General features: G+C 46.2%; 1 protein-coding gene and 1 pseudogene across 4 annotated transcripts in view; both read right to left on the bottom strand.

Moving 5' to 3' along the window:
* Nucleotides 1–26,452, bottom strand: part of DIP2C (disco interacting protein 2 homolog C) — a 365,873-nt gene that overhangs the window by 213,381 nt on the left and 126,040 nt on the right. The gene's annotated exons all lie outside the window — the stretch shown is intronic.
* Nucleotides 9,513–9,815, bottom strand: LOC308562717 (large ribosomal subunit protein eL37 pseudogene; annotated as a pseudogene). Its single transcript has one exon. The product of its transcript is annotated as a large ribosomal subunit protein eL37 pseudogene (transcript).

Raw genomic sequence — 26,452 nt, forward strand, 5'->3', positions numbered from 1 at the left:
GAAAAAAACTTCTTTGTTCTTTAAGCTGCTATATCACAGAGCTTCTCTATTACAACACCTTACTTTACCCTAATACACCAGCTATCTACACCTTTACTTAGCAGTGCCATAATTAAATAAGAACACACTGGAATTCTTGCACACTACAAATTTATCCACATAAAAATCCACCATATGTGATACAGCAATTCCACTTCTGGGTACATATCTAAAAGCAGGGTCCCAAAAGAGATATCTGTACACCCACGTTCATGGCAGCATTATTTACAGTAGCTAATACGTGGAAGTAATCTGTGTGTCATCATTGGATGAATGGACAAGAGAATGTGGTGTCTACATGCAATGCAATATCATTCAGCCTTAGGAAGAAAGGAAGGAAATTCTAACACATGCTACAACATGGATGAAACTTGAGGTCGATATGCTAAGAAAAATTAGCCACAAAAAGACAAATACCATATAATTCTACTTACATAAGGTACACAGAGCAGAAAAATCAGAGACAGAGTGTAGCGTGGTGGCTGCCAGGGACTGAGGAGAGGGGGATGAGGATTGTTTAATGGGTATAGAGTTTCAGTTTTACAAGATTAAATAAGTTATATGGGGACGGATGATGGTGATGGTTGTACAACAGTGTGAATATATTCAACAGCACTGTACTATAAATTTGATATTATGTATATTTACCACAATAAAAAAGAAAAAATCCACTGTTGACCTTAATTTTATTCACATCAAAACCCGCTGTGGTTAATATTTTCGATTCAGGTAACACATGGCTTTTTGCTGGAGATACGCACTGTGAGCTAGGGGTGCTGCACAGATGGAAACTGGATATTAACTGTGGATCACAGCTAAGGCATAGCAACAGTTTCAAGTGCAGGATGGCTCTTTTTGTCACAAGCGCCATTCCTCACCCAGCTGACACCCAACCTTAGCCCACAGAGTCCTCTCCTGTCCACGCATGTGACTCTACTCCCTGTTAACTGACTCACAACAGCAAGGCCTCATGAATACCCCAGGTCAGGAAGGAGGGCACTGACAATTTTCCCATAGTGGGGCTAGGTGGGAAAGAACGCTCAGCTGCAAAAATGTCACTGCAGGTCTCAGATGTGAAACTGCCACACGATCCCCCCACTCAGTCTGCACGACGAGCACAGATGCTACTCAGCTGTGATCCTCTTGCCGCACATCCTTCTATGTTTCCAAATGAACAGGAAACCTGATTAAAATACTGGAAACACAGGAACAAACATGGTCAAGACTTTTTGCACAACCTTCACCTGTCACATGACACCTTTGTGAAGACCAGCAGGAAGGAGTCACACTGTCCTGAAATCAGTCAGATCAGATTCTAAGCTTCCTAACCGCCAGGATAGGACAACTCAATGCACCAATCGCTCTGTGGCCTGCAAACTCTCTTCTGTTCATCATGGAAATGTACTACCCACCCCATTTACCATGCCCAGGCATCCTCACTCCCAGCCTCTGCTCCCTGTCATCCACAGAGCACCTTTGGGTCTGCTGAGCACTCTCAGTGTCTACATACAATGCTACTTAATTAAAACTTCATTTTTTATTATTTTTAATTCTCAATTCCAACTTACAGAGCATGAGGACATCTTTATCCTAGGAGGAGGCAGAAATGCAGGAGAAGGGAGAAAGAGGTAATGCTACCCATGCTTAGTGTTTGTCCAAAGACCAGTCACTGTCACAACAAATTGGCATTCTCCTTGTTTAGGTGTCTACTTTTCTTTTTTTCCTTTGAAAGACACAAAAGTTATTTCTCAACACAGACAGCCAATTACACTATATTTTACACTATATTTGAAGTGTATTTGAAGGGAAATAACAGGAAAAGAAAGAAAAAACATGAGAAATATAAACACTGACAAAAGGGGAAATGTTGACAAGTGTTCGGGTGGGGAAGAGCATCAAAGAGGCAACAGTTGGCCACTTCATTTCTTCCATTAACTAGTCTTGTAGCCCTGGGCTTGTCATTTAACCACTTCAGTTAAACTTTTAACATTTTGTTGCTATTATTTATTATCTTTATTGTTGAAAGTATTACGAAAGTCCTCCTTTTCCCCCATTGATCCCCTCCACCCTGTACCCCCCCTTCGAGGCCTTCACTAGACTATTGTCTATGTCCATGGGTTATGCATATATGCATATAAGTTCTTAGATTATTCTCTCCCCCCTCCCCAGACTCCCCCACTCCTCCACCTCTGTCTTCTTTCTGAGATTCCTCAGTGTGTACCATGCTTCGATGTCTCTGAATCTATATTGTTCATCAGATTATTTTGTTCATTAGATTCCACATATGAATAAGATCATGTGATACCTGTCTTTCTCTGACTGGCTTATTTTGCTTAGCATAATACTCTCCAGGTCCCACCATGCTGTCTCAAAGGGTAAGGGACCCTTCTTTTTTACGGCTGCATAGTATTCCATGGTGTAAACGTCTGAGAGGATGCTTGATACGATTTCAGTCTTCTTGAACTTGGAGAGACTTGTTTTGTGTCCTAACACATGGTCTATCTTTGAGAATGTCCCATGTGCACTTAAAGAGAATGTATACTCTGCAGCTTTGGGGTGAAATGTTCTATAAATGTCAATTAAATCCATCTGATCTAGTGTGTCATTTAGAGTCACTTTTTCCTTGTTGATTTGTCTGGAAGATCTATCCAAAGTCAGTGGGGTGTTAAAGTCTCCTATGACTGTGTTGCTGCTGATCTCTCCTTTTACGTCCTCCAGAAGTGGGGGTTTGGGGGGTTTTCTTTCCAGCCTGTGTGAGTCTTTTTTTCTGAGGTAGGACTCTTGTAGACAGCATATATTTGGGTCTTGTTTTCTTATCCATTCAGCTACCCTATGTCTTTTGATTGGAACATTCAATCCATTTATATTTAAGGTTATTATTGATAGGTACTTATCTTTTGCCATTTTCTTTCTTTATGCCTATGTTTCTCTGTTTCTTATTACAGCAGTCCCTTTAACATTTCTTGCAGGGCTGGTTTGGTGGTGATAAACTCCTTTAGCTTTTTTTTGTCTGGGAAGCTGTTTATTTCACCATCTGTTTTGAATAAAAGCCTTGCTGGATAGCATAGTCTTGGTTTCAGATCCTTATTCTGCATTACCTTGAATACTTCATGCCATTCCCTCTGGCCTGTAGAGTTTCTGATGACAAATCAGCTGACAATCTTCTGGGAGCTCCTTTGTAGGTAACAGATTACTTTCTCTTACTGCCTTTAAGAATCTCTCTTGAATTTTTGGCATTTTAATTGTGATGCGTCTGGGCATGGGCCTCTTTGGGTTCTTCCTGCTTGGGACTCTGTGCCTCTTGAACTTGTGTCTTTTTCCTTCACTAGGTTAGGGAAATTTTCTGCCATTATTTCTTCAAACAGGTTCTCTACCCCTTGCTTACTTTCTAAATCTTCTGGCACTCTTATGATGCTAATATTACATTTCATGTTGTCCCACGGCTCCCTTAACCTGTCCTGTTTTCTCATTGTTTTTTCTTTTTGGATCTCTGATTTTTTCTACCCTATCTTCTTCTTTTTTTTTTTTTTTTTAAATATATCTTTATTGATTTCAGAGAGAGGAAAGGAGAGGGAGAGAGTCATTGATCAAGCCCACAACCGGGGCAAGAGCCCTGACTGGGAATCGAACCCTGATTGCCTGGATCCCAGGTTGACGCTCAACCGCTGAGCCACGCCCGGCCGGGCTCTACCCTATCTTCTAATTCACTAATCTGATCCTCAGCTTCCCCTAATCTGTTTATTCCTTCCAATTTTTTTTTTTTTAATTTCTACTATGTCATTCTTAACTTCCTTCATAGTTTCCATTTCTTCTCACATGCTGTTGAGCATCCCTATGGTCAGTACTCTGAACTCTGTATCTGATAAAGTGCTTATCTCCCATTTCATTTAGCTCTTCTTCTGGAGAATTTTGTTTGTTCTTTCACTTGGGGCTTTTTTTTTTTTTTTAGTCTCCCCATTCTGGCTGCCTGTTTGGATTTGTTTCTATGTATTAGGTAGATCTGCTAGGACTCCCAGTCTTTTGGATGGTCTCTGGTGCAGGCCAATGTCAGACACTGTGACTGGCCTTGAGTACCCTGTTTGAAGCTTTCCACACTTCACAGCTTGTGGTTCCCTCTGCCAGGGCTGGATGTATTAGGAAAGGAGCAAGATGTACACCAGCGTGTTGCTTTTCCAAGCTCTGGGTCCAGAAGCAAATCAGACAAAGACTCAATGCACCCAAAAGCTGACAGTTCTTCAGTCTCTTAATCAGCCTCAGGCTGTAGAAACTCCATAGGGTGGGGTGGCTGATGGTTATTCTATTCAGTCACTTAATGAGCCTCAGGCTGTAGAAACAGTCTCTATGTGGTCTCTGCTTTACATCCTTGGTTATGAGGGTGCTCTCCAGCTAGTCTTTAGTTGATTATTTGGGATGGTTTTTCTGTATTTTAGTTGTAATTCCAATTTGTTCCTGGGAGAGTGTCAGTGTAGCTTCCACTCAATCCGCCACTATCTTGGAATCTTCACTATTATGTTAAATTGGTAAGTTCTCCCTGATAGGGAAAGAAAGGGTTAGCCATATTTCCTTGCTGACAATTAAATTCTTATTTACCACTCACTTCAGGGCTTGGCAGGTCATTATCCTGACACCTTCCCCTCACTAACTATTCAGTCTTTGTGATACAAGTTACGCTTCAGTATTGAGAAAGCTTTGCAAATGATGCCAGGCCATTTGGCTCTTACCTTGAGAGACCCCTGTGGCTAAGGCTGGCATATCTGCCAGGCCAAGTGATAGCCACATATAAATACAGCCCAGAAATTCCTGACCTGCTACTGTGGATGGTATTTCACTCCATGGTGTAACTCTGCTGCCCGTGATTAGATATGGCATGTCACAATGGATTAAAAGGTGTTGGAAACTAATGCATTTCTCAGATATCAAGTGGAGTGTGAGATGAGCTTATTAGGTCCTTGGTTACTTGCTACGGGCTGGATTCAAAATAGCTTTCAGACTCCTGGGGACAAACATCTAGAGATTCTGGTGAGATTCTGGCTTTGTTTATAGAAGAATCACAAAATGCCCATTTCACAGTTGTTTTTCTTACCAGAGCCTGAGCCAAAGAAAAGGAAAATATAACGGTGGCAGAGGTGTGGCTCCGAGGTTGGAGGGGGCTGACCACTGTGCTTCAGGGGGCGGGAGAGGCAGAGCATCGCTGAGAGTTCAAAATCATGGTAATAATTAATAAAATGAAAGGCTTTTACTACAACTGCACAGAAACAGGGTATTGTACATGCTGGAAACTGAGTGATGTCTCCGTGTTTCTGGAACCCCGTCCGAGGAGCTGCTGTCCCATGAGCATGTTCTGGGTCAGGCAGGCAAGAGCAGTACCAGCCAGCAGCAGAGAGGCTGCTTCCACTAGCAGGTCTGACCAAAGGAAACCTGACACTGTGTGTAAGGAAGCCCTGGTCTGACAAGCAGTTTTGGGGAAATCAGGATGCAAACAGTAGTATATCCTCTGTGAGAACCACAAGGCCTATGAACTTTCAGGGCACAGAAGGTGTCACTGGACCAAAGGCTCCAGAGGTCTCAATGGCAAAGCCTGAGCTACCCTCCAATGTCAAGATGGAGTGTCCGGGAGAAAGCATCCACTCGTGTGACCATCCTGATAACTACTACGGGTCGCCCAAGTATATGGGCTCCTGTCTGTGCTCAACCACAAATGCCAAACACTGTGGCAGCATTTAAAGAATGGGCTGTAGCTAATTATAATTCTGTAACTTACTTTACAGACAAATTAGGTGAATATAGGGTTCTCCAAGACTCCAAAGGATCAGCCTAGAACCTACAGGTTAGAACGCAGAGTATCAATCACTCTTAATGCTATAATTTCTGAGCTAAACAATGAAATGCACTTTTGTAAACCAGAAGGAAACCTGGGGCCATCTAGTGCATCTGCTTGTAGAAACAAAGTCTCGTTTGTAACATTCTTGTCCTAGGGCCAGTTCCCTACCTGCTCTCAGATCAGAAGCCTGTGATTTCACTGTTGGCCAGACACACATCCAGGCAAGTCCTAAGAGCTGCCTTCTGGAACCTTCATCAGATTATTACAGGCTTTTCTGGAGAGCACAGTATCGCCCACCCGCCACTCCCTGAAGGACAGCACCCCTTTCAGAGGAGGAAGACCAGGATAACTACCTCCACAGGCCTGAGCAGATAATGGAAACTTCACTTCTGCTAGGGCAACCCGCGACTGCATTTTCTTACTGGTTAACAAGTCAAAACAGCTAAATTACATAGAGCAACCAAAACAGTCAGGTTTTTCCTACTTAAAAGATCTCCCCATCTTTGCCCACTCAGCACTGGCATTTCTTTTTTTTAATACTCATCTAAGGATATTTTTTCCATTGCTTTTCAGAGAGAGAGGGGGCTGGGGAAGAGGGAGAGAAACATGGATATGAGAGAGATACAACTGTATCTCTCACCCTGAACACACATGCCCTGAACCAGGGCTGGAGACTGAGCCTGCAACCGAGGTACATGCCCTTGACCAAAATGGAACCTGGGACCCTTCAGTCCGAGGGCCGATGTTTTAACCACTGAGCAAAACTGGCTAGGGCAGCAATGATTTCTCTTTTCTTTTTTCTTTTGTTTTCTTCTTTCTTTCTTTTTAATATGTCTTCATTGATTTCAGAGAAGGAGAGAGAGAAACATCAATGGTGAGAGAGTCGCTGATCGGCTGCCTCCTGCATACTCCACACTGAGGATTGAGCCCGCAACCCGGGCATGTGCCCTGACCAGGAACTGAACCTCCATCTTCTGGATCCTAGGTTGATGCTCAACTGCTGAGCCACGCTGGCCAGGCAGTACTGGTATTTCTTAACATGCTTTGAATGTGAACTTCACTGTGTAGATGTCCAGTGGCTCTGACAACTGAGAGAGATTTTCCTGATTGACTATGTCGCTTCCACATCAGTAGCTAAGAAGGGGTCAGAACTGACCATCTCCCTCATATATTCTAATGGTAAATGCAGTAAAATCCATGGCAACGGAGGAGAGGGAGGGGTGTGAAAGGGTGGTGAAATAAAAAATGTATTGAAATTCTGATGTTTAAATCATATCATCAAAAACTGTAAGCAGCAGTAAGTTACTTCCCTGAACATGTAGCCACTACATTAACTGCAGGTAAAGTTACCAGATTCCACAGGCCAAGCCTTTCCCCTTCTAGCAGAGTGAGTCAATACTGCAATTGGCTACACGCAACTTTACAAAGCCACGGGGATTAAATAAACAAAGAAGCGTTTAAGTCCTTCAAGAGTGTACTTTCCCACAGGTTACACAGGCTCCTAAAATACTCTTTATGCCACTGTATTCAGTAAACCTTCCCATTTGCACAGGTCCAGAGAAGCAACCATGTGGAATTACAAAATGCCACATTAGAGAAGTCCAGAGAAACTGAGGGCTTTATATACTAAAACATTTTAAATCCTTTCTGATAGTTAATACACCATGAAGCACAAACTCACTTTTTTAAATTGATTTTTAGGGCCAAACTCACTTCTTTAGTGATCAGTATATGAAGCAGGAAGAGACCTGTAGCACTGACATGTTGCAGGAGAGACGGTTGTCACTCCTCCCTAGTATCCTTCTCCTCTTGGGAGTAACAGAAACCTCACACTTTTGCTGGGCACAGGCCTCCCACAGACACTCAAACAATCGGGTGAGGCCTCGTGATCAAGAATGAACCATGGGAATGTGAGAACTGCAGGGCACAGTTCTGATGTCACCCCCTTCATGGGAACAGGCATGCCCCCGCACCCTTCCTCTCTTTCCTGTTGGTTGGGCCTGAGGCAGGTGGCAGAGCAGTGAGTGAGGCGAAACCTGGCCCCTGGGAGACCCTAGTGACATCAACCAACCAGCCTCACACCTGCTGGACATTTACCTGCAGAGAGAGATCCCTACCTAGTGCCTCAATTACAAAAAAAAAAAAAAAAAAAAGCTTCCATTCATTGCTTTCGAAAAAACTCAGAGAGAAATAGGACACAGGTGTTTTGCTAACTGACAGTGTCTCGATTATTTGGAAGTTTTGGGTCAAATGATGCCGACAGAAGGAAACAGAACCCTGTTATTTAGGAGTCTGACTTCTGGCCCACATCTACCACTAAAGCACCACATGGCTGCCAAGTTACTTCATGCCACAGTATTTCTCACCTGCTGGATGATTTTAAGTTACAAATCTCACAAAACAGGTAAGAAACCCATTTCTGGCAGTGGGGAGGTGGGAGCCATGCCTGTTATTCCATCTGAAGCCCCTCAGGGTCCTGACGGCATCATTCACGCCCCAGTGTCTCCCTTCAGTCAAAGTGGGCTCTTGAGAACAAGACCTGCAGCCTGGCCCCTGGTAAAGTATTTTGTCCCCAGAACCACCCCTCCTGATCAGAGCCAGGACTTAAGAAAAGGCAAGCAAGGCCCTAATGAGAAAGGAACTGAGAAAATCTGATATGATGGGACCCATCACCTACGTGATGGGCACTGCCAAACCCAAATCTCTAACCATCGTTCGACCTAAATTTCTCAAGGGTCTTTAAGTTAACAAACACTGAATCAATGTGTGGGATTCCTCATAGAACAGAAACGTCTCATGAGGGAGGCCAGCACTCGGTGACAACGCTCTAATGACAGGCACTTCCTTGAGTGCCCCATGGACTGTTTCTCTTATTTTACCTTGAGCTAAAAACGGTCGCTGTGTTAATGCTTTGAGTGACATGGGACATCTAAATACAGGTGGTAACAGTCAGAATGATCCCACCACAGGACTTTATAGCTGATCACAATTCTCACTAATGCTTTTATTCCTGTTCACTTGTTATTACCTTGTTTAACTAGAAGATAAAATGGTTTAGTCTGATAGTAGAAACACTGGTGGCCTGTGTGGGCTGTGGCTACCTGACCACACCTCGCTCAAACTTCCCAAGCTGGCTGCTGACCAAAGCACCTGGGTTTGCTCAAGGAACCACTGGTGTTCAATCAGGAAGTGTGACATCTTGTGTCTTACTTGCTCGAGTGGTATGTTCTCAGAATTAAAGCTTTTACCCAAAATAAAAGCTGTGTGTATTTTTTGTCTTTGCCATATTTTCAACATTTAGCTCCCATTCCTCCTGTACACTTTCATCCTGAGGCACTGATTGTATACAAAGAATATTTTCAGATGCACCATAAGAATTACCACAAACTGAGTGGCTTAAGCAACAGAAATCTATTCTCTCACAGTTCTGGAGGCCAGAAGTTCAAAACTAAGGTGTAGGCAGGGCTATGCTCCCTCCGGAGGCATTGGGTAGGGTCTTCCAAAATCTGGTGGCTCTGGCATTCCTTGGCTTGTGGCTGTATCACTGTAATCTCTGCCTTGTCTTCCCATGGCCTTTTTCTCTGTTTCTGTGTGTCAAACTTCCCTATTTTTTCTTTTTTTTTTTTAACCAGAACATTTATTGCATGGCTAATCACTGAAATCCGTAAGACGAACTAAATGCTGCAACAGCTGCTTTCTTGGGTTTAGGTGTTGTTCCTTCATGGAATCCATGCCTGAATCTGTGGTACACAATTTTTAGCTGCCTCATCCGACCAGTCCCATTGGTTTGTCCTTTAGCCTTGGCACTCTCCAGTTGTACTTCCTCTTCAGCTTGGCAGGGTAGCCACGCTTGCCATAGGTGGACTTCTGAAGATGGGAGGCCTTTGAGCCACAGTGGCAACACAATGTGTGTGTTATTGTGGTACTTTCTGAACCATGTTATTCCCTTTGTCATCTTGTTCCTGCAACCAAGGACAAAGAGCCCCTCTTCTTTAACAAGGACACCAGTCATTGGATTTAGGACCCTACCCTAAAGCCAGGATGATCTCATTTGAGATCCTTACATCTGCAAAAACCCTATTTCTCAATAAGGTAACTTTCACAGGTGCCAGGGTGTGAACTTATATTTTGGGAGGACATTATTAACCCATGACAGATGCTGGAACAGCTAAAGGATTATGAATTCTGTAATTCTAACCCTGGTGAGCTGTGAAAGCCTCATGAGGGGTGCTAGGACAGAGGCAGCCATGTACTATTTGTGGAAGTCTAATCTATGACTCAGGTTTTACTGATTAAACATCCTCCCAGTGTGTAGCTTCTACAGGGAGAGAAGAGGGAAAGAGAAATTTGAAGAGGGAAGGTGAAGATCTGAAACTACTTTCTTTTCCTCAAGTTACCATGGTCCTATTTTCAATTCTCAAGTATTTCAAAGGCCCCATTTAAAAATCTTTGGTTAACACATATCAATTTTTCATTCTTTGTTTTTCCCAGGATGTATTACACATGCCATTATAAAACCACCCATTTTGTAATGAGAGGAGGTCATTTTCAGTATCTAAGTATCGACACAATCTTACTCAGCCTTTCATCCTGGGCACCAAGCATAACAGACCTTTATTAAATGCCCGCCAGGTGGCCTGGAAGAGCTTACCCCCTTGTTACAGTCTGTACCTCCATGGGGGGGGGGGGGGAATCTGATCACCTAAATCACAAACACTAGTCTAACTTAAGAACCTCCAATGGAAGTCCAGGAATGCCAGAATACCCAGAAAGGAGTATAAACATGTAAAGTTCTGATTTATAACAAAAAAAATTTTTACAAAAACATATACATATCAATACTTTTATCAACAACTATATCAATACAGCACTGGGTAATATTTTGAAAATTTTGCTACTTAGAGATGCAAAAAGTAGCATGATTGCTAATAAGAACTGTTCTCCCATTTGTTAATCTTCTATATATACCTCAGTTGTGGAGTGTTTCTTCATGACATCTCTACATATTTATCTATTAGAGTTTTATAGTACTTATTATACCAATTGAAATAAACCCTTCATACATTAACCAATCATATTAACACTTTAATCCCTCTTTGTATTTGATTTTTTAACATTGTGTTTGGATTTGGAAATATAGAGGTTTCAAAAACTTTTTGTGTAACAAATCTAGCTAATCTTTTATTAAAAAATATTTTCCATCACTTTTACTATTTGGAAGTCCTTCCCCATCTAGACACTTAATATGTGCTTGCTTTCCTGTAAATGTTCTGTGTTTATTTTTATGTAAAATATAATGTAAAAATTTTAACTTTGCCCAATTACTGAACTAATCATGCCACTATGTTTACTGAATACACATCAATTTTTGAAACTAAATTCTTACAGGAATCATATTTATGCTGTAAGAGAGCTGTTTCGTTTTGTTTTTCAAATGAAATGACAGTTTTTAAAAAACAGCAATATTATAGATTAACAGGATAAAGCAGACCAGTAATATGCAAAAATATGATTTTAGAGCTAATCACAGTGTAAAACATTACAAAACCATGAACACTAAAGCACTGGAAAACAGATATTTCAGAGGAAACAAGATATTCGACAGCCCTGTATATACTTTCCCCTTCACTTTTCAGTGTTTCAGGAGCTTGTGTTTTAGTAATAACCGTGAATCAAACAGAAGTAGCAGCAACATAGAACTTTAACAAAGCAAACTGAGGAGGAAACATTTCATGTTTAGGAGAACAGGTAGAGAGTGATAAAAATGATGTGTTTTTTTTTAAATCAAGAAATGTCCATTCAGATTCTCAGTCTCCCTTAAATATCGGAAGTTATTCACCAAACCTCACATACTAGGAAAGGGAGCTTGTAAGAAGAGCAAGTTCAGAATCTTTGGTGCCCGGGTGTAGGTGTGAGGACAGGTGCTCCACTGCGTCAGGAAAACAAACCCTGAGGCCCAGGGATGTGCCATTACGTGATCACCGTTTCCCTCCATCTCCTGCTAGAGACAGAAGAAAACCTAAAATGCTTCTTGACCCAAAGACAGTCTCCCCTGAGTCCTCCCTCCCCTGCCCTTCTCTCACTGGAAAGCGTATTAATGCTCTGTGGTGGATATTAGAGGCTGGGGTGGGGGTGCTTCAGTTGGAGAAGTCGAGAAAGTTCTGGAGATGGATGGCGGTGATGGTAGCCCAACATCGTGAATGTGCTGAGTATTGCTGAACTGTACCCTTAAAAATGGTAAAAACCGTAAATTTTATGTTATGTAAATTTTACAATAAAAAAATAAGTTTAAAAAAATAACCTATAGCTACTGTTTCCAATTTCTTGCGTTCCACAAGGTGCATTGGCTGGCTTTTGAAAATATTTGCTTCTATTATGAAAAATGAATGTGCTTGTGGCTTGCAAAACACAGGCAAAACCTCTTAAGGTGTTTTTGGTATATACACTTAGAGTGCACAGATTTGTTCAACACAGACGGCACAGGACAGATACGTCATAAGTAGAATGTGACTGATAGGTGGGAAGAACCAGAAGATGCCAACACTCACCAAGGCACCTGGATATACACAGAACGCAAACGATCACTTAATACTCAAGCGGGTGCCATCACTGACACCCATGGTTGTTCACTAGTCTAACTGGCAACGTGACCTGTGGCCCTGAACCCCAACTGCTCAGAAAGACAGGAAAACAATGGATACCCCAGGATCCAAGCAGAGCAGGACTCCCCCCGCACCCCACCCCGAGGTGTGTGAACCTAGCCCATCCCTGCCCTTGCTTCCTCGATGGGTTCAACACATTGATTATAAACTGTGGGACTGGGGCAGGGAGTCTAGTCTATGCTCCTGATTCTGTGACCTTGGGGACAGCTGGCCTGGAAGGGCACTGGGAGACGACCCATGCAGGGAGCTACGTTGGTGAAGGACGCACAGGTGCTCCCATCTGTGTGAGCAGGGCCCGCCCGCTGCCCAGGGAATCTGCTCCCAGGGAAGGGACCGCTTCTCTAAAAGCCCGCACCTCCGCGCTCTGCTCTGGCTCCCACCCTCCACCCCTCAGAGGCTCACCCCACACCCCATCCCTCAACAACGTTATCTTTCTCCCTTTCTTCTCCTCGGAACAGTGTCCACAGCGGCCAATTCCTCAGGTTCCTACCTCTAACGCTGGAAGACAAACTCCAAATCGACGGCGTCAGCAGCAGCCAAAGCCACCTCGGCATTTCAGCTCATTCCCAACAACCAGGCTCGGGAAATGCAAGACAATTTTAACATTTTAAAGTAATAAAAAAGGAGTGAAAACGCTCCAAAGCCAAAGAGCGTTTTTAAACAACCTGCCTGGGGGTGTGGGGTGTTCAAATCCTGCCTCTCTCAACAGCACAGACAACCAAATACTGGCTGTTTTCTAAATTAGCATTCTTCTGCAAACCATTTAAAAACCGGCGCGAGTTTCAAAGGTTAACTATATTGCAGTCAATCACTAACTAGGATGTGTTCTTATTCCCAAAAAAGAAAACAAAAAAGAAAACAATTCTCAGTCCCACAAAATCCCCAAAAAGAAAACCTGTGCGGACATTCAGACAAGTTTACAGGAAGACGCTTCCCCACGAATCTGCATAATTAAGCTACAGGTGGACATAATTCACTTACATCCTAATTTACCTGAAAGGCCCGAGGGACGGAATTGAAGGGACGTGCACGGAGGGGCTCAAAAAAGGGAAGCTCATACCCGTACGTGAGTTTTCCAAAGCCACCGTCGCTCCCTCCTCAACCGAAGAGACCATCTTTCCAGGCGACCGGAAGGAAACCAGTGAGCGGAAGAGCCGCGGTCCTCCGGCGGCGGGCGGCGCCACCTCCGCCCGGGTTCTCACCCCGGTCGGCCCAGCGCGGTGCGCGGCCTCGAAAACCCACCGGCGAGCTCACCGGCCCTCCTGGTCAGGGCAGGGCCGCGCCGTTAGGAGGACCTGGAGCCGAGCCTGTGAAAAGCACGAGTCTCCCTGGGGGTCAGGTCGTGGGGGAGGCCACGAAGACGGCTTCTCCCGAAAGCCCGCGTTGCAAAGTTCTGGAAGGACGCTCCGGCTCCATGACGCTGACAGGCCCCGGTCCCCCCCGCATTCCCGGCGGGCACCGGACGCTGAGGCCTGTACTTCTGTGAAGACCACGTGCCCTGCCCAACCGAGAGCTGGTGTGAAGAGAGCTCAGAACACCTGCGGCCGCCCTCCCCGCAGCCCTGCGAGGAGCGTGAGCCGCACACCCGCCCGCATCCAGAGCCTCAGACACCGCCCGCCCGGCTGCCCCGTCCTCACGGCACCCCGCACGCACAGTACGCAGCGGGAGCTCGTCCTCGAGCTCACTCAGTGCCAGTAAGGGCCTGAAGGGAGCACGCACGCCCTACGCACGCCCTACGCACGCTCTACGCACGCCCTACGCACGCCCTACGCACGCCCTAGCGGCCACGGGAACTAATTGCACCGACACAGGTAACACCTGTCCAGGCACCTGAGCGCCCTGGTCTCGTTCCTGAATGTTCTGCCCACAGCTGAAGCTGCTACAAATAAAAACCAACGCCCAGTGTTCTCGGGGGTCACGTTTCCCACGTGCCCGGCTGTCAGCACACCTGCCTTCGCCAGATCTGCGCTCAAAGCTTTCGACGTGAATACCGTGCAGGTGTACTCACTTACTTCCGCGGGGAGGGTAGGCGCGGTGCTCGCAGATGGGCAGCCCTGTTAGTAACTTTTCAGGACAGACCAAGGATGAAATAAACGTGCAACTCTTGTTGCCATGCGGAGGAAACTAACGCGCTACGGCTGCATTTCCTCCTGCTCTGCTAAAGGCCATCTGGGGAAAAAGAAATTTTCTTTTGCATCATGGCTCACGTTTCCATGGCCTTTCCCCTCTGTATGAAGAATAGCAATACGTTGTACGGAAGGTAGAAATTAATGATATGGGCTATAGCATAGCGTGGCTCGCTGCATCTAACAGGCTCCAACACAGAGTTTAAGGTCCTATAAAGATGGAGCGACTTGAATGATTTTTTTGGATGTAAGTTACATGGTAACAAGTTTTAGATACAACATCGTCCACATTCTAAAATATCAACACCAGAAAAGAAGTTCATTGAACGTCTTTTTTTAATTGATGCAACTGACAAACCACATTGTCCCTCCTTTTAAAGTGTAAATTTCAGTGGGTTTTTTTTTTTCCCCACTATATCTCAATGAGCTAATTTATTGCAAATTTCTAAAGTCTGGCTGAATACAAAATAGCAGGATTCTCTTATCTGCTTCTGTATCAGTCTGCTGCAGTAAGTGTGTAGTTTTAGTTGAAGTATATGAAGAAAGTCTGGCCTCAACTGATACAGACTTGGAAAAGGGAGAACTATTTAAGTTTGGGGTTTTTTTAAAGATAATTTTTGGTATTCTCCTTTGATGCTATGCCAGATTCAATAAGTGCTACTTCCTTAAAGGTTGTTTGGAATTTGAAATCTTATCAGTGAACCTTTCATGTTTAATTCCTTTTAAATTCATTGGTCATCTTGCACTCTGAGTGGCTCTCTTTTCAACATGATTTTGTAACCACACTTTGGTCATTTAGGAAACGCTGGCTCACTGAGTTATGCACGTCTTTCAAGGACTGACACAGTTCATCACATAACATCCAAAACATCACATCTGGTAGAACAGCACTGATCACATGGTGGTAGATGCAAGATTTCCAAAATTTTAATATTCACTTGAAAGCTCAAATTTCATCACTGTGGGCAAATAATATAAATTATTTTTTCTTGAAAGAGTCAATTCAATTTTGAGAAAACACCCACAAATACCTAAGTCTGAATAGCCACAGTTTAGGTGACCCTTTTACATAAAAACAGGCTGTTCTCTGGGGAAAGCGGTTAGTTCAGCTCATCACAGTGCTTTTGCATGAGACACCCTCACACTCCAGAATGTGTCAGAGCACCTTACATATGCTTCCCACTTCATAGCTCAGAATATTAAATAGAAGGGTACTTGGGTGTTAAGATTTAGTAAAACAGAAACTTTTACTGATTCATCAAATGAATTTCCAAGTAAAACTGGTCTTCTCCCCCCCCCCCCCCCCCCCCCGTGAGTATGTGAAGGTGAAGAATGTAACAACCAGCATAGGGTGGTGGTGCCACCACCTTGATCAAGCCAAGACGCCCACAGCTTGCTCACCGTTTCTTAAATATCATCAATGTAAATATCCACACAGTGAGAAAGACAAGTAACTTCTTAAATTATAATTTTTATGACCTCGATCCTCTGAAAGAATCTGGGGCGCACCCACAGACCACACTTTGAGAACTGCTGTCTGACTCAGGAAGCAATTAGGCCAGGAAAGTAAACACAGTATAAAGGCTGGCCCTGAACTTTTGAGCATTGCACCTTTCAGCTCAATGACATGTAGGATATAAAAAAGAGTTTACAAAATTGAGAGCCATTTTTATTTTTAGACTTACTTAAAATTGTAAACTGCCAAGAACTCAGAAATTAATTAACCAAAGTCTCAATGCAGTCTCATCCAATTTATGTCCATTGAGATAACTGAGAATGACTCATGACTTATCAATAAGAAATAATTTAATCTATAAATAAAATTACTATAATCAAGAGTTCAAAGAGAATTATATACTTGTAGAGCAGACCATTTTTGGACTGAAGCACCGGGTACACTGACTTAGTTACAAATATATCAAACCTATATATCATTCCTATTCCTTACGCCACCAACACTCATTAGCTGCACTTTCAAATTCCATTCTTGAAATAATTTTTAGTTTTATTAACAAACTTTCATTAAATGAGGCCAGTATTGACTTCGAATTCATAATACTATGTCATATGACCTGGATTCACTAGGACCAGGTCCAAATGATCAGAATAGAAAACCTCAAACTCCAGGGGCTTAAATACTCCTGTTTCTTGCTCACACAGGTAACACTAGGGAGGCTGCACCAGACTGTGGGGCTGAGCTCCTCCCAGCCATATCTTTAGTCTTCTGGTGCGAGTCGGCTACTAGAGCTCCGGCCAAAAAGGAAAACAGGTGCCCACACTTTAAAATCCTACCAGAACAGCAAACCACACCCCTCCTTCCTTATTAGCCAAATTTCTGTCACATGGTCATAGTAGGTGGGACAGGGAAGCAGGGTTATTTTTTGGCTGGACAGCAGGTGCCCAACAAATATCAGAGTTCTTGTTACTAAAGAGGAGAGGGTATTGGAGGCAGAGAGCAGTCTCAGCCCACGAACTGATACCCAGCACTGCCACACAGATTATCCAATCTGACCCTCATAAGAACTCATGAGGTAGCAGAGGCATTATTATATCATTTTACATATAGGGAAACTGAAATCCAGAGCATGGAAAATGATCATACGCTCTGACAGCAGGCTTCCAGAAATCCTTTCTTTCTTTTTTTTTAAATTTACTGATTTGAGAGAGAGAAGAAGGGGGAGAGAGACATCAATTTGTTGTTCCACTTTTTTATGCATTTATTGGTTGATTCTTGTATGTGCCATTACCTATGATCCAGGAGATTGCAGTTCAATTCCCAGTCAGGGCACATGCCCGGGTTGCGGGCTCAATCCCTGGCAGCCGATCAATGACTCTCTCTCATCATTGATGTTTCTCTCTCTCTCTCTCTCTCTCTCTCTCTCTCCCTCTCTCCCCTTTCCTCTCTCTGAAATCAATAAAGATATATTAAAAAACAAAACAAAACCTGTTCACATTGACCTTCTACTTGACAGAAAACAAGAGAATTATCAGGGACTCCGCAAGCAATGGCTTTAGCAACCCCCACATTAAAAATCCATCTTTGTCCAATTAAATCTTTATGTAAGGTTTTTACTTTTTCATTATTGCCACCACCCCTTAGGAGCCTTCTTAGACTTTTCCTAGTCAACCCACCCCTTGAAAATTTGGACACCAGATAAGCTGTATATCCAGTTATGTACTGAGGACCTTTGGAGGAACACAAACCAGTGCAGAGATCAGATGCCCCCAGGACAAGTCCCCTGTTGAGAATGCATGATATACACATACGGATAAAGACCGTGCCTAAAAAATGAACTATCTGTGCTTGTAGGCAGGCAATATGTGGCATATGAAAAAGAAAAGGAAAGGAGAAAGAGTGAACGATACCCAACACCGAAGGAAAGGCAGTGTGTGCCATTCTGTAGGACTATCCCAGGGCACAGTGGACGCAGGCCCACTCCATGCTCATGGGCATCATTTTTCCCTCTGTTTCCCTCTCTGGCCCTGGAGCTCACAGCCAGTCACTCAGATATTTACCCACAAAACTAAATATCTGTGAGTGACACATCACTGATACACACAACAGGTGGGTGAACACCAACTGGAGCACATGCTGCTTTAAAAAGGGGGTCCACACTGTCAGACTTAATACTGTGACATTATCCACACAAAACGTTTCTCTTCCACAATCATGCTATCCCATTCCATAGCCACTAGCAACACAGGGCTACCTAGTGTTCATTGAAATAAAATAAGATTAAAAGTTTGGTTCCTCATCCCATTTCCACTGCTCAGTAGCCATGTGGGCATAGCTCGGCTACAATGTTTCCATCACTGTACAATGTTTCCATCACTGTAGCACGTTCTATGGAACAGTGAGGTTCTGGACCCTCTCAATAGCTACATAGTGAAGCTATTAATGTTTTCTTTCCTGTAGATGTTACCTTCTTCCCATTTTAAATAATCAGGCTCTTAAAACAATCAGGTCTGTATTGGCTTTGTCTCCTGAAAGTCTTTGCTGTTTGTTTGTAACAAACATAAGCAGAAAATCTCCACTCCACTCCCAGCTAAGGGATGATAGAAACCTGGAGTTCTAGGAAGTCAGAAACAAAATGAAATCCCCAGCCCCTTCCCCTACAATTTTACAAATCCCCTTAAAATTCAGGATAATCTCCAGAGTAGCAATAAACAAACATCCACAGGACATCTGGCGACAGGAAAGGAAGACAACCAAGGTCCTGGCCTCAAACTCACCCATGGCTTCCACTATCCCTGGTGAGTAGCAGTCATGGCTCAGCTGCCCTCTTTCCTCCGCCCCATGGACACACAAACTCGCCCCCACCCCTTCCACCTTTTCAAAACCTACCACCACCACCAGCACCACTACTGTGGGCCTCCCGCCAGGAGTCTGGGCTCATTTCCAGAGCAAGCCTGGCTCTGTGAGCAGATCCCGAGTTCCTTTACAGACAGAGTTCTTGAAGGGAAGGACGCCTTGGTCCTTAACCCATCCCCAGAGCTCCTGCCTCCTGCTGGGTCCAGCACCAATGCAGATTCAGTTTAAGGAAATCCTCCCACCTCTCAGAGAGAAAACTCTCAGGTCACAAGTGATCAGCCCAACATCCATCCCATAGTATCTGCAGAAACCCACATGTTACAAAGGGAATCGAAGCCCCTGCTGAGCACTCACTGCTGACTTTCCATCTATTACAGGACGTTCCAAACATTACCTGACTGAAGTTCAGTCCCCACTGATTAGGAGCGTCTCGGGGGAAACGTGCATGTGCCTGTCTTATATGGGCGACAGAGAAATGTCAGTGTGTACTCAGCATCCAGCACAGTGCCAGCAACAATGTGGATGAACTCCAGATCCCAGTAGCAGTCCAGAGCCGTCCTCTCACCGCCCTGAGACAGAGTCAAGTATAAACATAGAACCACATTTGCGCAGGAGCACAGGTAAGCCCAAAGTGCTCTCAGTAGGGCAATGATGGGTCAACTCCGCTTTCTCCAGCCCCAGGTTTGGGCTCCCCCTCACCAGACCACTGGACAATGTACAGATACCCACACCACTGTCCCTTCATCCAGACATGAGGGTGACGCACAGTAACACCCCCTTCCAGGAAGGGCGTCCCCTCCTGGTCCCTCAAAAGTTGCTGCTGAGCTGCTTCTGCCCGGGAACAGTCACATGTGGGAATTAACAAGAGGGCCTCTCATCTCTTTGGAGAACGGTGGCTCTTACAACCTGGAGGATTGTGCTCTGAGTTTTTGGTGCCCCCGTTCAGTTGCTATGGCGATACACATTCTGTACCATTGACAAATGGCAGCTCTATGAAGACCAGGAACTATAACTAACTTCAGAGATGCGCTCTCCATACTTTCTATTCAGTGTTTAGAAAGAAAGCATCATGAAGTTCTAGAAGAAGAAAAAAATTCTACAATCTGTCACATAGAGTAGAAATGTAGCTGAGATTTTAATAAGATCTGTGCAGAGGAACAGATGGGGCTATTTTTTTAGGAACAGTGCTTGCTGGCTTTTTAGAAACATAGTAAAGACACTGCCAAGTAAAAGGGTTGTTTATGCTTTTGCTTTTGAAACGGAGAGAAAAGTCCTTCCTTATTATTCTGATACACATTAAGTATTTAAGTATTTGGATATACTGATATTAAGTATTCAGAAATAAATAACATTTGGTCTACTTCATTCCTTAAGTGCGACTTCGAAAGAGGTGACAAAACACCCTGAATCCTGGCTCCAGCTGGTCTGGACAGAGGTCTTGGGGACATCATGCAGGTCTGGCCTTGGACCAAAGGCGAGAAGCCACGCATGTTGCCCTCACAGGGGAAGCCCACATTTGCTATTTTATCGATGGTGTTGCTATTTTATCTGACACGGGCTAGGACTATTTTCCAGCAGAGGACTCGGTGCTATTGAAGGGCCTTTCTTACCATGTTTCCCTGGCCCCAACCCCTTGAGCTGGGGGCCATGAAGGCCTGGCCAGGGGACTCCCTCCACAGGAAAGCCCAGGCCCCGGCTCCCAAAGCCCCTCGGAGGGCTGTGGGCTAGGGCATTGGAAGCTGAGCACTGCTGCCCTTTTCCTCCCTTCCATCCCACTCCTGGCTCCTCATGGGAGCCCTGCAATGCGAGCTGGACACTCAGTCAGGTCCCATGAGGCAGGTCCTGGAACAGTCTACAAAGCAGTGCTGTGTGCCCACGACAGGACTGACGCTCAGAAACGGCACCATGCAGGTGCTACTACTTGGTTGCCTCCAGTATTTGTTTAGTGAACCCAAAACCACAAAACCGCTCACTTTGGTTGTGCAATGAATTACTTAACCACAAGTCCCCATTTATCCGGCAGACGGCAATAATTCAAAGTGTGGCATAATGCATTTAGACCTCACAGGAAATTTCAGGTTGCCACTCCTATTTTCACTTGTTCACTAAATGAGCATCACTTTTTTTTTCCAATATATTTTTATTGATTTCAGAGAGAGGAAGGAAGAGGGAGAGAGAGAGATAGAAACATCAATGATGAGAAAATCATTGATCGGCTGACTCCTGCACGCTCCCGACTGGGGATCGAGCCCACAACCTGGGCAAGTGCCTTGACCAGGAATCGAACCTGATCTCCTGGATCCTAGGTTGATGCTCAACCGCTGAGCCACGCCCAGCCAGACAAATGAGCATCTCTTGACCACGTGCACTGAATACTGGGGAAGTGATAAGTGGGATTAGCCCACAGCCTCAAAGAAATACACAGCACAGAAAAAATACACGCACACACTTGAAACTATAGCACGGTGTACAATCTAGAGAACCTCAGAGGGGGTGTTTATGAAGAGCCCTAAGATGAAGAGAAGGCGATTATTTCATCCGGTCAGGTAAAAAGTGTTTCTTGGAGAAAGTGACAGTTAACACAATGCCTGCTCTTTGCTGTTCAGATTTTGGTTGCATCAGATATTGGACGACCACATTCTGCATGCTATTTCTACAAAATACATCACTGGCCCGGCCGGGCATGGCTCAGCAGTTGAGCATAGACCTAGGATACAGGAGATGACGGTTTGATTCCCGGTCAGGGCACATGCCCTGGTTGTGGGCTCAATCTCCAGTCAGGGGCCTGCAGGAGGCAGCCAATCAGTGACGACTCTCACATCATTGATGTTTCTCTCTCTCCCTCTCCCTTCCTCTCTGAAATCAATAAAGATATATATATATATATATATAAACAGAACAAAATAAAACAAAACATCACTGTTAGGAGAGACTGAGTTACCATAAAATATATTTTTAATATGTTTTTATTGATTTTTAGAGAGAGAGAGAGGGAGAGGAATAGAGAAAAATACTGATGAGAGAGAAACATCAATCCTGCATGCCCCTTGCTGGGGATCGAGCCCGTAATGCAGGCATGTGCCCTGACCGGGAATCGAACCTACGTGGGTGGGCACTCAACCACTGAGCCCCACCGGCTGAGCTATCATAAAATAGTGTCAATCCTTCCTGCAACCTGTGAGTGTCTGAGGAGAGCAGGATGTGAGATTCCATGCTGTTTCCCCAGAGTTCCTGAGAGACAAGGTAGGCAGAAGCCCCGTGTACCCTTCTCCTTCCCCTCCCCACACTGCCGGGTGAGGGAAAGGGGGGTTCTAGAACCAGGGTTCTGGTGCCACGACAGTGACACAGCCTCTGGGGAGAGGTCGTCAGGTGGGCTGGCAGTGGGCAAAGGGCCTTTTGCTGAGGAACCTGCTCCTCCAGAAGGCAGGACAGAGCAGGAACCATGAGGAAAGCCGTCCTCGGAGACTCCTGAAACTGGGTGTGGTGGGGTGGCAGCCAAGGGAACCCACCGGTGACGTGAGAGCCTCCGGAGCACAAGAAGCACCACGATGCCGGGACAGCCAGCAAGGGGGGGGGGGGGTTCAGGAGGACCTGCTGGAGGTAACGGCTTCCCCTTCCCAACTGGACAACCAGACAAACCACTTCAGCCGTAAAACCAGGAAACAAACGCCGGGCAGGTTGCAATGGGAAAGCAGAGGATATGGAAATGTTGGGGTCCTCAGGACAGAGAAATCCTCAGTCACCAGACCGTCTCGGAGTGACCATACACACCGAGGGGTCTGGACAACTCTAGCACTTGAGAAATGATGTCGGTGGACAGTGCTGGGCCCGCCTGGGGGGGGGGGGCAGTGACAAGAGCGAGAAGATGAGAAGGTGGAGGAGGCAGATTTAGGAGACACAGGAAATTCAGGCGACTCTAAAAGCTGTGTTTCTCCGGAGCAGTCTGCGTGGACGCACCTGGACGCTTGTTAGGACGCAGGCCCCAGGCACCTGCCTCAGACCTGCTAAGTCCCCGTGTCTGAAGTGGGGCCTTGAGCTCCAGAGAAATCACTCTGTACTCAAGTTAAACAGACCTGCTGCACGTGGCACCAGCCTGGGTGCTGTGAAGGAGTCGCTGCCACCGAGCCTCAGCCTGCTGTGTAAGGAGAGGACAGTCTACACCACAGCCACCAGTGAACGGCCCTCCACGGGCGGGCGGGCGGCTCCCTCAGCCCTGCGGGATCAGCCAACGGGAATGCTAGGCCTTGGCGCCTCAGGCCCACTTTCATGGGAACCCCTGTGCCCTCCTGTCCTCCTCAGATGTGGTTTCACCTTTCTCCGAGCCCAGGCCTGGAGGTCAATGAATCCCCTGTTATCTTTCACGTTTAATGCTGCTCCTGGGCTGTATTAGAGTCACAGTTATGCCTGGTTTTGCGAACAAGACCGAGTGACAGAGGCAGCCAGCAGCTCTTACTCCTCAGCAGGATGCACTCAGATGCCTCATGGAGATGAACCAGCAACAGCTGTGGCTTCGTGACATTGTGGGCACCTCGTGACAAGGACCTATGGGCAGGCCACTGGTATTTAAACAACGAATGACAGATCTGATTTCTCAGGCTTTCGTCAACAAAGAATTCATCCCGCCCCAGGTATAAAGCAGAATTTACAACTGTGGAATCTGCAAGAGGAGTAGCATCGACACATTTCTTTAAATGACAAAAATACACTTTTAGAACTCAGGGCAGGTGTCTGGACTGGCAGGGTTTGAACATGGGTGGCACCTACCGTCTCATGGATGCCAACTCTGTGCATCCATCTCTCAACTTTCTGTCACCATGGAGGAGAGGACAAAGGCACACAACCCGCCCTGTTGGCAAGGATGTCACACCGGACACCATCAAAGTGGCCTCCTAAAGCCTGGGACTTTCCTCTCCTGTGCAGAAGCACGGCCACTTGCTCCCTGAAGAGAAAGAAACTGATCTGGCCTGGCTGCCTTTCCCCAAAACCAGGCGGTCACAATGCACTATCTTGGGCGCTAATCAGTGAGCACAGACAGACTGTTTGAGCCTTTATACTGTTCCCAGCCCCAAAGGTAATGCGACTGCACCGTGGTCGGTCCCTCCCGCTGTTTAAGGATGGCCACTGTTTTTCAAAACTCTCAATCCTCTGAGTTCTCTGCAACAACATGGTCCAGAGAGCGCTGTGGGCAAAACTTCAGGTATGCCAAGCAAACGTTAGGGAACTGGGCCTATCTGACCACACCCGGCGTTTTGAAACGCTCGATACTCCCCGACAATGGAGCTGGCTTTTCTACGTCAGGTTTCTGTCCTATCCTGGGGTTTCTCCCTGTGCTCCTGTGAGCTCTGTCCCCACAAGCAGTCTCCGGTGATCTCTGCTCTCTGGGTCGCAGCCTGGAGGGGGAAGGATCTCCCGGCACTCACACCGGCAAATGAAAAAATGTTTACAGTGATGAAAAGAAAGACGAAAACTTTATTCTGTGCTTAACAGTGATGAGGATCAGGGCCCTGGCTTTGGAAACGATGGGTTTGGCAATGCGGGCACACGGGCCTTCCCGAAACGCAGGGCGCGCCGGGCATCTCTACCCAGGTGGCGGCATCCTCCCAGCAGCCCTGCGAGGCGGGCACCGTCAGGGACCCCTGCACGATGAGGGCACTGAGGCACGTGCACACGTGCGGAGCTGAGGCTGGCAGCCAGGCGGGTGCCTCAGAAGTCCATGCTCTTTGCTGCTCTCTAATCAGGGCGATCAAATGGCCCTCTAACAAAAAAGAAAGTGGATTTTGAACATGAGGCATCTTATAGGTTAATTTTCAGTGAACACACCTTGCAGGAGCTTTGCCTAAAGAGGGTCTGAGACCACAGAGTGCGGGAATCCGTGTCATGTACTAAATGGCTGAAGAAAGTCCCATTCGTGTGGAGAAGGGAAGGCTGGAGAGAGTGGCAGCTGCCCCCATATCTGATGTGCCACCAGGGAAGAAAGAGCAGATGTGTCTGAGCTGCTCAAAAGGACAAGCAGAGATGGCCCAGGGAGCAGCGTGAGGCGGGGTGTGAGGCTGAACTCGGACACGAGGGGAGGGAGCACCCTGGACCCTGCACGGGCTTCTCACATCCTGACTCAGAGGGACACCAGGATGGCAACACCCAGGGGCCTGGAGGCGGCCACCCCATGGGCACAGCTCTGGGCCCAGACAGCCTCACTCAGGGGATCTGAAGTGATCTTGGCCGCCCTAAGGGAGACGCACAGAGAGCCAGGACGCGGTCCTTGTCCGTGTCCAGCTCCGGATCCAGGCCCCCAGGGAGGGAGTGCCCGACCGCACCAAGTTATAAGACGGCATTTACACCCTTCCGGAGAGTTTCCATTTCAGAAATATTCTTGTCATTAAATATTTTCTAACTTATGCTTATTCTAAGATTCTACGGTATCAGTCCTGTAGATCACCCCAGGCCAACAACAGTTGAGAAAATGCCTTGAAAACTATCTCAACAAATTCCCCTATTATTTCAAGTATCTGCCTTTTTCTTTCCATTCCGGCTCATTCCCGCCACCTCCCCACCATCCCACCCTCCCCGAGGGAATGAGGCCCTCTCTGTGGGACGTGACAGGAAACCGCAGGGACACACACAACTTCCAGGCACCAGAACCCCGGAGCTGTGTCTCCCCACCAGCCAGGCTGACAGAAGGCAGTGGCGCTCCCTGAAGTCTTGGAGGGGACGTTGTGCCTTTCACAGGCTGGTGGCTTCTCAGTCCTTCCCCAGGCTTCTCACGTTGCCCCCAGGACAGCGAGACAGGTGCAGGGGGATGAGATGAGGGCACTCCGCAGGAGAAAGGGATGTGAAGTCCGTGGGGCTGATTTAATTACATGCCTGATGGGGTTCCTGCATGTCCTCGCGATGCCGCCCGATATTCCCTGCATGGTCTTGAGGATCACAGCAGGCAACAAAGGTCAGATTCCACTCGGAACACCATGCAAGAGAAGGGCTGAAAACAGCCACTCCCGCACGCACTGCCCCCTTTTGCTCCTGGATCTGGAGTGTGTAGCTCAGACAGCACGTGTGAGAGGCGACGTTCCCCCGGGGCCACTCCCCGCTCAGCCTCACCCCTGCCCGCGTCTCACAGCCACTTTCACGACCTCCCCGGCTACCCTCCTAGGGGGTCTCACATGTCCCACTCCTCTGCTGCCCCACAGGACCCACAGCAGTTGGTGAGGATCTAAGGCCTCCGGGCAACAGCCTTGTGAGGGGAGGGTGCACCCTGGACACACCATCCCAGAGGAAACCTCTAGTCCAGCCTTCAGGTGAGGGCAGCCTGGCAGCATCTTGACCTCAAAAGGAGACCCTGAGCCAGAACCCTCAGCAAAGCTGCCCCTGAAGCTGCAACCATAGAAACTATACAATGATAAATATTCATTTGCTTAGGCCACAAAGTCTAGGGTAATTTGTCAGCAGCAGCAGAAAATAACACAGGCTGCCAGGCCTGCATGGCTGCCTGCCTACC

The sequence above is a fragment of the Miniopterus schreibersii genome, assembly GCF_964146895.1.
Source record: "Miniopterus schreibersii genome assembly, chromosome: 1".
Classification (NCBI taxonomy): Eukaryota; Metazoa; Chordata; class Mammalia; order Chiroptera; family Miniopteridae; genus Miniopterus; species Miniopterus schreibersii.